Raw genomic sequence first — 9426 nt, forward strand, 5'->3', positions numbered from 1 at the left:
CCTCTCATCTCTCTGCTCTCTCCTCACATCTCTCTGCTCTCCTCAAATCTCTCTGCTCTCTCCTCAGATCTCTCTGTTCTCTCCTCACATCTCTCTGTTCTCTCCTCACATCTCGCTGCTCTCTCCTTCCATCTCTCTGGTCTCTCCTCACATCTCTCTGCTCTCTCCTCACATCTCTCTGCTCTCTCCTCAGATCTCTCTGTTCTCTCCTCAGATCTCTCTGTTCTCTCCTCACATCTCTCTGTTCTCTCCTCACATCTCTCTGCTCTCTCCTCACATCTCTCTGCTCTCCTGACATCTCTCTGCTCTCCTGACATCTCATCTCTCTGCTCTCTCCTCACATCTCTCTGCTCTCTCCTCACATCTCTCTGTTCTCCTCACACCTCTCTGCTCTCTCCTCCCACCTCTCTGCTCTCTCCTCACATCTCTCTGTTCTCTCCTCAAATCTCTCTTTTCCCTCCTCACATCTCTCTGCTCTCTCCTCACATCTCTCTGTTCTCTCCTCACATCTCTCTGCTCTCTCCTCACATCTCTCTTTTCCCTCCTCACATCTCTCTGCTCTCTCCTCACATCTCTCTGTTCTCTCCTCACATCTCTCTGCTCTCTCCTCACATCTCTCTGCTCTCTCCTCACATCTCTCTGTTCTCTCCTCACATCTCTCTGCTCTCTCCTCACATCTCTCTGTTCTCTCCTCACATCTCTCTGTTCTCTCCTCACATCTCTCTGTTCTCTCCTCACATCTCTCTGCTCTCTCCTCACATCTCTCTGTTCTCTCCTCACATCTCTCTGCTCTCTCCTCACATCTCTCTGTTCTCTCCTCACATCTCTCTGCTCTCCTCACATCTCTCTGTTCTCTCCTCACATCTCTCTGCTCTCCTCACATCTCTCTGCTCTCTCCTCCCACCTCTCTGCTCTCTCCTCACATCTCTCTGTTCTCTCCTCACATCTCTCTGTTCTCTCCTCACATCTCTCTGTTCTCTCCTCACATCTCTCTGTTTTCTCCTCACATCTCTCTGCTCTCTCCTCACATCTCTCTGCTCTCTCCTCACATCTCTCTGTTCTCTCTTCACATCTCTCTGTTCTCTCCTCACATCTCTCTGCTCTCTCCTCACATCTCTCTGCTCTCTCCTCACATCTCTCTGTTCTCTCCTCACATCTCTCTGTTCTCTCCTCACATCTCTCTGTTCTCTCCTCACATCTCTCTGTTCTCTCCTCACATCTCTCGGCTCTCCTCTCATCTCTCTGCTCTCTCCTCACATCTCTCTGCTCTCTCCTCACACCTCTCTGCTCTCTCCTCACATCTCTCTGCTCTCCTCACATCTCTCTGCTCTCTCCTCACATCTCTCTGTTCTCTCCTCACATCTCTCTGCTCTCTCCTCACATCTCTCTGCTCTCTCCTCACATCTCTCTGCTCTCTCCTCACATCTCTCTGCTCTCTCCTCACTTCTCTCTGTTCTCTCCTCACATCTCTCTGCGCTCTCCTCACATCTCTCTGTTCTCTCCTCACATCTCTCTGCTCTCTCCTCACATCTCTCTGCTCTCTCCTCACATCTCTCTGTTCTCTCCTCACATCTCTCTGTTCTCTCCTCACATCTCTCTGTTCTCTCCTCACATCTCTCTGCTCTCTCCTCACATCTCTCTGTTCTCTCCTCACATCTCTCTGCTCTCCTCACATCTCTCTGCTCTCTCCTCCCACCTCTCTGCTCTCTCCTCACATCTCTCTGTTCTCTCCTCACATCTCTCTGTTCTCTCCTCACATCTCTCTGTTCTCTCCTCACATCTCTCTGTTTTCTCCTCACATCTCTCTGCTCTCTCCTCACATCTCTCTGCTCTCCTCACATCTCTCTGTTCTCTCTTCACATCTCTCTGTTCTCTCCTCACATCTCTCTGCTCTCTCCTCACATCTCTCTGCTCTCTCCTCACATCTCTCTGTTCTCTCCTCACATCTCTCTGTTCTCTCCTCACATCTCTCTGTTCTCTCCTCACATCTCTCTGTTCTCTCCTCACATCTCTCGGCTCTCCTCTCATCTCTCTGCTCTCTCCTCACATCTCTCTGCTCTCTCCTCACACCTCTCTGCTCTCTCCTCACATCTCTCTGCTCTCCTCACATCTCTCTGCTCTCTCCTCACATCTCTCTGTTCTCTCCTCACATCTCTCTGCTCTCTCCTCACATCTCTCTGCTCTCTCCTCACATCTCTCTGCTCTCTCCTCACATCTCTCTGCTCTCTCCTCACATCTCTCTGTTCTCTCCTCACATCTCTCTGCCCTCTCCTCACATCTCTCTGTTCTCTCCTCACATCTCTCTGTTCTCTCCTCACATCTCTCTGTTCTCTCCTCACATCTCTCTGCTCTCCTCACATCTCTCTGCTCTCCTCACATCTCTCTGTTCTCTCCTCACATCTCTCTGTTCTCTCCTCACATCTCTTTGCTTTCTCCTCACATCTCTCTGCTCTCTCCTCTCATCTCTCTGCTCTCTCCTCACATTTCTCTGCTCTCTCCTCACATCTCTCTGTTCTCCTCACATCTCTCTGCTCTCCTCACATCTCTCTGCTCTCTCCTCACATCTCTCTGTTCTCTCCTCACATCTCTCTGCTCTCTCCTCACATCTCTCTGTTCTCTCCTCACATCTCTCTGCTCTCTCCTCCCACCTCTCTGCTCTCTCCTCACATCTCTCTGCTCTCTCCTCACATCTCTCTGCTCTCTCCTCACATCTCTCTGTTCTCTCCTCACATCTCTCTGCTCTCTCCTCCCACCTCTCTGCTCTCTCCTCACATCTCTCTGTTTTCTCCTCACATCTCTCTGTTCTCTCCTCACATCTCTCTGTTCTCTCCTCACATCTCTCTGTTCTCTCCTCACATCTCTCTGCTCTCTCCTCACATCTCTCTGTTCTCTCCTCACATCTCTCTGCTCTCTCCTCACATCTCTCTGCTCTCTCCTCACATCTCTCTGTTCTCTCCTCACATCTCTCTGCTCTCTCCTCACATTTCTCTGTTCTCTCCTCACATCTCTCTGTTCTCTCCTCACATCTCTCTGTTCTCTCCTCACATCTCTCTGCTCTCTCCTCACATCTCTCTGCTCTCCTCACATCTCTCTGTTCTCTCCTCACATCTCTCTGTTCTCTCCTCACATCTCTCTGCTCTCTCCTCACATCTCTCTGTTCTCTCCTCACATCTCTCTGTTCTCTTCTCACATGTCTCTGCTCTCCTCACATCTCTCTGCTCTCTCCTCAAATCTCTCTGCTCTCTCCTCACATTTCTCTGTTCTCTCCTCACATCTCTCTGTTCTCTCCTCACATCTCTCTGTTCTCTCCTCACATCTCTCTGCTCTCTCCTCACATCTCTCTGTTCTCTCCTCACATCTCTGCTCTCTCCTCACATCTCTCTGCTCTCTCCTCACATCTCTCTGTTCTCTCCTCACATCTCTCTGCTCTCTCCTCACATCTCTCTGTTCTCTCCTCACATCTCTCTGTTCTCTCCTCACATCTCTCTGTTCTCTCCTCACATCTCTCTGCTCTCTCCTCACATCTCTCTGTTCTCTCCTCACATCTCTCTGCTCTCTCCTCACATCTCTCTGTTCTCTCCTCACATCTCTCTGCTCTCCTCACATCTCTCTGTTCTCTCCTCACATCTCTCTGCTCTCCTCACATCTCTCTGCTCTCTCCTCCCACCTCTCTGCTCTCTCCTCACATCTCTCTGTTCTCTCCTCACATCTCTCTGTTCTCTCCTCACATCTCTCTGTTCTCTCCTCACATCTCTCTGTTCTCTCTTCACATCTCTCTGTTCTCTCCTCACATCTCTCTGCTCTCTCCTCACATCTCTCTGCTCTCTCCTCACATCTCTCTGTTCTCTCCTCACATCTCTCTGTTCTCTCCTCACATCTCTCTGTTCTCTCCTCACATCTCTCTGTTCTCTCCTCACATCTCTCGGCTCTCCTCTCATCTCTCTGCTCTCTCCTCACATCTCTCTGCTCTCTCCTCACACCTCTCTGCTCTCTCCTCACATCTCTCTGCTCTCCTCACATCTCTCTGCTCTCTCCTCACATCTCTCTGTTCTCTCCTCACATCTCTCTGCTCTCTCCTCACATCTCTCTGCTCTCTCCTCACATCTCTCTGCTCTCTCCTCACATCTCTCTGCTCTCTCCTCACTTCTCTCTGTTCTCTCCTCACATCTCTCTGCGCTCTCCTCACATCTCTCTGTTCTCTCCTCACATCTCTCTGCTCTCTCCTCACATCTCTCTGCTCTCTCCTCACATCTCTCTGTTCTCTCCTCACATCTCTCTGTTCTCTCCTCACATCTCTCTGTTCTCTCCTCACATCTCTCTGCTCTCTCCTCACATCTCTCTGTTCTCTCCTCACATCTCTCTGCTCTCCTCACATCTCTCTGCTCTCTCCTCCCACCTCTCTGCTCTCTCCTCACATCTCTCTGTTCTCTCCTCACATCTCTCTGTTCTCTCCTCACATCTCTCTGTTCTCTCCTCACATCTCTCTGTTTTCTCCTCACATCTCTCTGCTCTCTCCTCACATCTCTCTGCTCTCCTCACATCTCTCTGTTCTCTCTTCACATCTCTCTGTTCTCTCCTCACATCTCTCTGCTCTCTCCTCACATCTCTCTGCTCTCTCCTCACATCTCTCTGTTCTCTCCTCACATCTCTCTGTTCTCTCCTCACATCTCTCTGTTCTCTCCTCACATCTCTCTGTTCTCTCCTCACATCTCTCGGCTCTCCTCTCATCTCTCTGCTCTCTCCTCACATCTCTCTGCTCTCTCCTCACACCTCTCTGCTCTCTCCTCACATCTCTCTGCTCTCCTCACATCTCTCTGCTCTCTCCTCACATCTCTCTGTTCTCTCCTCACATCTCTCTGCTCTCTCCTCACATCTCTCTGCTCTCTCCTCACATCTCTCTGCTCTCTCCTCACATCTCTCTGCTCTCTCCTCACATCTCTCTGTTCTCTCCTCACATCTCTCTGCCCTCTCCTCACATCTCTCTGTTCTCTCCTCACATCTCTCTGTTCTCTCCTCACATCTCTCTGTTCTCTCCTCACATCTCTCTGCTCTCCTCACATCTCTCTGCTCTCCTCACATCTCTCTGTTCTCTCCTCACATCTCTCTGTTCTCTCCTCACATCTCTTTGCTTTCTCCTCACATCTCTCTGCTCTCTCCTCTCATCTCTCTGCTCTCTCCTCACATTTCTCTGCTCTCTCCTCACATCTCTCTGTTCTCCTCACATCTCTCTGCTCTCCTCACATCTCTCTGCTCTCTCCTCACATCTCTCTGTTCTCTCCTCACATCTCTCTGCTCTCTCCTCACATCTCTCTGTTCTCTCCTCACATCTCTCTGCTCTCTCCTCCCACCTCTCTGCTCTCTCCTCACATCTCTCTGCTCTCTCCTCACATCTCTCTGCTCTCTCCTCACATCTCTCTGTTCTCTCCTCACATCTCTCTGCTCTCTCCTCCCACCTCTCTGCTCTCTCCTCACATCTCTCTGTTTTCTCCTCACATCTCTCTGTTCTCTCCTCACATCTCTCTTTTCCCTCCTGACATTTCTCTGTTCTCTCCTCACATCTCTCTGTTCTCTCCTCACATCTCTCTGTTCTCTCCTCACATCTCTCTGTTCTCTCCTCACATCTCTCTGCTCTCTCCTCACATCTCTCTGTTCTCTCCTCACATCTCTCTGCTCTCTCCTCACATCTCTCTGCTCTCTCCTCACATCTCTCTGTTCTCTCCTCACATCTCTCTGCTCTCTCCTCACATTTCTCTGTTCTCTCCTCACATCTCTCTGTTCTCTCCTCACATCTCTCTGTTCTCTCCTCACATCTCTCTGCTCTCTCCTCACATCTCTCTGCTCTCCTCACATCTCTCTGTTCTCTCCTCACATCTCTCTGTTCTCTCCTCACATCTCTCTGCTCTCTCCTCACATCTCTCTGTTCTCTCCTCACATCTCTCTGTTCTCTTCTCACATGTCTCTGCTCTCCTCACATCTCTCTGCTCTCTCCTCAAATCTCTCTGCTCTCTCCTCACATTTCTCTGTTCTCTCCTCACATCTCTCTGTTCTCTCCTCACATCTCTCTGTTCTCTCCTCACATCTCTCTGCTCTCTCCTCACATCTCTCTGTTCTCTCCTCACATCTCTCTGTTCCCTCCTCACATCTCTCTGCTCTCCTCACTTCTCTGTTCTCTCCTCACATCTCTCTGCTCTCCTCACTTCTCTCTGTTCTCTCCTCACATCTCTCTGTTCTCTCCTCACATCTCTCTGTTCTCTCCTCACATCTCTCTGCTCTCCTCACTTCTCTCTGTTCTCTCCTCACATCTCTCTGCTCTCCTCACTTCTCTCTGTTCTCTCCTCACTTCTCTCTGTTCTCTCCTCACATCTCTCTGTTCTCTCCTCACATCTCTCTGCTCTCTCCTCACATCTCTCTGCTCTCTCCTCACATCTCTCTGCTCTCTCCTCCTACCTCTCTGCTCTCTCCTCACATCTCTCTGCTCTCTCCTCACATCTCTCTGCTCTCTCCTCACATCTCTCTGCTCTCTCCTCACATCTCTCTGCTCTCTCCTCCTACCTCTCTGCTCTCTCCTCACTTCTCTCTGCTCTCTCCTCACATCTCTCTGTTCTCTCCTCACATCTCTCTGTTCTCTCCTCACTTCTCTCTGCTCTCTCCTCACATCTCTCTGTTCTCTCCTCACATCTCTCTGTTCTCTCCTCACTTCTCTCTGTTCTCTCCTCACATCTCTCTGTTCTCTCCTCACATCTCTCTGCTCTCCTCACTTCTCTCTGTTCTCTCCTCACATCTCTCTGTTCTCTCCTCACTTCTCTCTGTTCTCTCCTCACTTCTCTCTGTTCTCTCCTCACATCTCTCTGTTCTCTCCTCACATCTCTCTGTTCTCTCCTCACATCTCTCTGTTCTCTCCTCACTTCTCTCTGCTCTCCTCACTTCTCTCTGTTCTCTCCTCACTTCTCTCTGCTCTCTCCTCACATCTCTCTGCTCTCTCCTCACATCTCTCTGTTCTCTCCTCACATCTCTCTGTTCTCTCCTCACATCTCTGTTTGTTTTCTCCTCACATCTCTCTGTTCTCTCCTCACATCTCTCTGTTCTCTCCTCACATCTCTCTGCTCTCTCCTCACTTCTCTCTGTTCTCTCCTCACATCTCTCTGTTTTCTCCTCACATCTCTCTGTTCTCTCCTCACATCTCTCTGTTTTCTCCTCACATCTCTCTGTTCTCTCCTCACATCTCTCTGCTCTCCTCACATCTCTCTGCTCTCCTCACATCTCTCTGTTCTCTCCTCACATCTCTCTGTTCTCTCCTCACATCTCTCTGTTCTCTCCTCACATCTCTCTGTTCTCTCCTCACATCTCTCTGCTCTCTCCTCACATCTCTCTGCTCTCTCCTCACTTCTCTCGTTTCGTCTCTATCAGTTCTTGTCGTCCCTTTTCCCTGCTCTCTCCTCCCTCACTTTCATCTTGCTCTTTTCTCTTCCAGATTTACTTCTCCTTTTTTTCAGAATTTCGATCATCAGAAACAATCCACCTCAGCTCCATATATCACCACCGATAATCTCTGCTCCTGAGGAGTTAACTCTGCTCCTGTCAGTGATTTAACCCCTTAAGGACGTTTTTGCACTTTCATTTTTTCCTCCTTACCTTTTAAAAATCATAACCCTTTCAATTTTCCACCTAATAATCCATATTATGGCTTATTTTTTGCGTCGCCAATTCTACTTTGCAGTGACATTAGTCCTTTTACCCAAAAATGCACGGCGAAAAGGAAAAAAAAATCATTGTGCGACAAAATCGAAAAAAAACGCAATTTTGTAACTTTTGGGGGCTTCCGTTTCTACGCACTGCATATTTCGGTAAAAATTACACCTTATCATTATTCTGTAGATCCATACAGTTAAAATGATCCCCTACTTATATAGGTTTGATTTTGTCGCACTTCTGGAAAAAATCATAACTACATGCAGGAAAATTTATACGTTTAAAAATGTCATCTTCTGACCCCTATAACTTTTTTATTTTTCCACGTACAGGGCGGTATGATGACTCATTTTTTGCGCCGTGATCTGAAGTTTTTATCGGTATGATTTTTTGTTTTGATCGGACTTTTTGATCACTTTTTATTCATTTTTTTAATGGTATAAAAAGTGACCAAAATACGCTTTTTTGGACTTTTGAATTTTTTAGCGCGTACGCCATTGGCCGTGCGGTTTAATTAATGATATATTTTTATAGTTCGGACATTTACGCACGCGGCGATACCACATATGTTTATTTTATTTTTTTTTACACTGTTTTATTTTTTTTATGGGAAAAGGGGGGTGATTCAAACTTTTATCCATATTAACACTTTTTTTTTACTTTTTTTTTGTAGTGTTATAGGTCCCATAGGGACCTATAACACTGCACACACTGATCTCCTATGCTGATCATTGTTATCCCATAGGGACCTATAACACTGCACACACTGATCTCTTATACTGATCATTGTTATCCCATAGGGACCTATAACACTGCACACACTGATCTCTTATACTGATCATTGTTATCCCATAGGGACCTATAACACTGCACACACTGATCTCTTATACTGATCATTATTATCCCATAGGGACCTATAACACTCCACACACTGATCTCTTACACAGATCACTGGCCTGTATTAACACGCCTGTGATCAGCATTATCGGCGCTTGACTGCTCCTGCCTGGATCTCAGGCACGGAGCAGTCATTCACCGATCGGACACCGAGGAGGCAGGTAAGAGCCCTCCCGGTGTCCGATCAGCTGTTCAGGACGCCGCGATTTCACCGCGGCGGTCCCGAACAGCCCGACTGAGCAGCCGGGATACTTTCAGTTTCACTTTAGAAGCGGCGGTCAGCTTTGACCGCCGCTTCTAAAGGGTTAATAACGCACATCGCCACGATCGGCGATGTGTGGTATTAGCCGCGGGTCCCGGCCGTTGATGAGCGCCGGGACCGAAGCGATATGATGCAGGATCGCTGCGCGATCCCGCTTCATATCGCGGGAGCCGGCGCAGGACGTAAATATACGTCCTGCGTCGTTAAGGGGTTAAAGAAACGGTAGACATTGGCCTCGGTTTTGAACCAATCCTGAGGTAGCGATCTGCTTGGTTGCTATGGGCAACTGGTTAGCTTTATCTCTGCACAGGTTTTGGGAGTTGTAGTTTTACAACAGCTGGAGGCACCCTGGTTAGGGTGGCATTCACACCACGATTCTTACATATGGGGACTGGATCCGGCTGGGATACGGGAGCGCCCGGTTTTCGTGGTGTTAGTTCACCCTAATGAAACAGTTTACATCTCATGGTCATTAGAAGAGAACACATTCCTACACCATCACTTATCCTCTGCACTGCTGACTCCACCCACTCCTGTCACATGACCATCCTCACAGGTCCTTTACTACCACCTTTTAT

Source organism: Hyla sarda, chromosome 12 (genome assembly GCF_029499605.1).
Source record: "Hyla sarda isolate aHylSar1 chromosome 12, aHylSar1.hap1, whole genome shotgun sequence".
Classification (NCBI taxonomy): Eukaryota; Metazoa; Chordata; class Amphibia; order Anura; family Hylidae; genus Hyla; species Hyla sarda.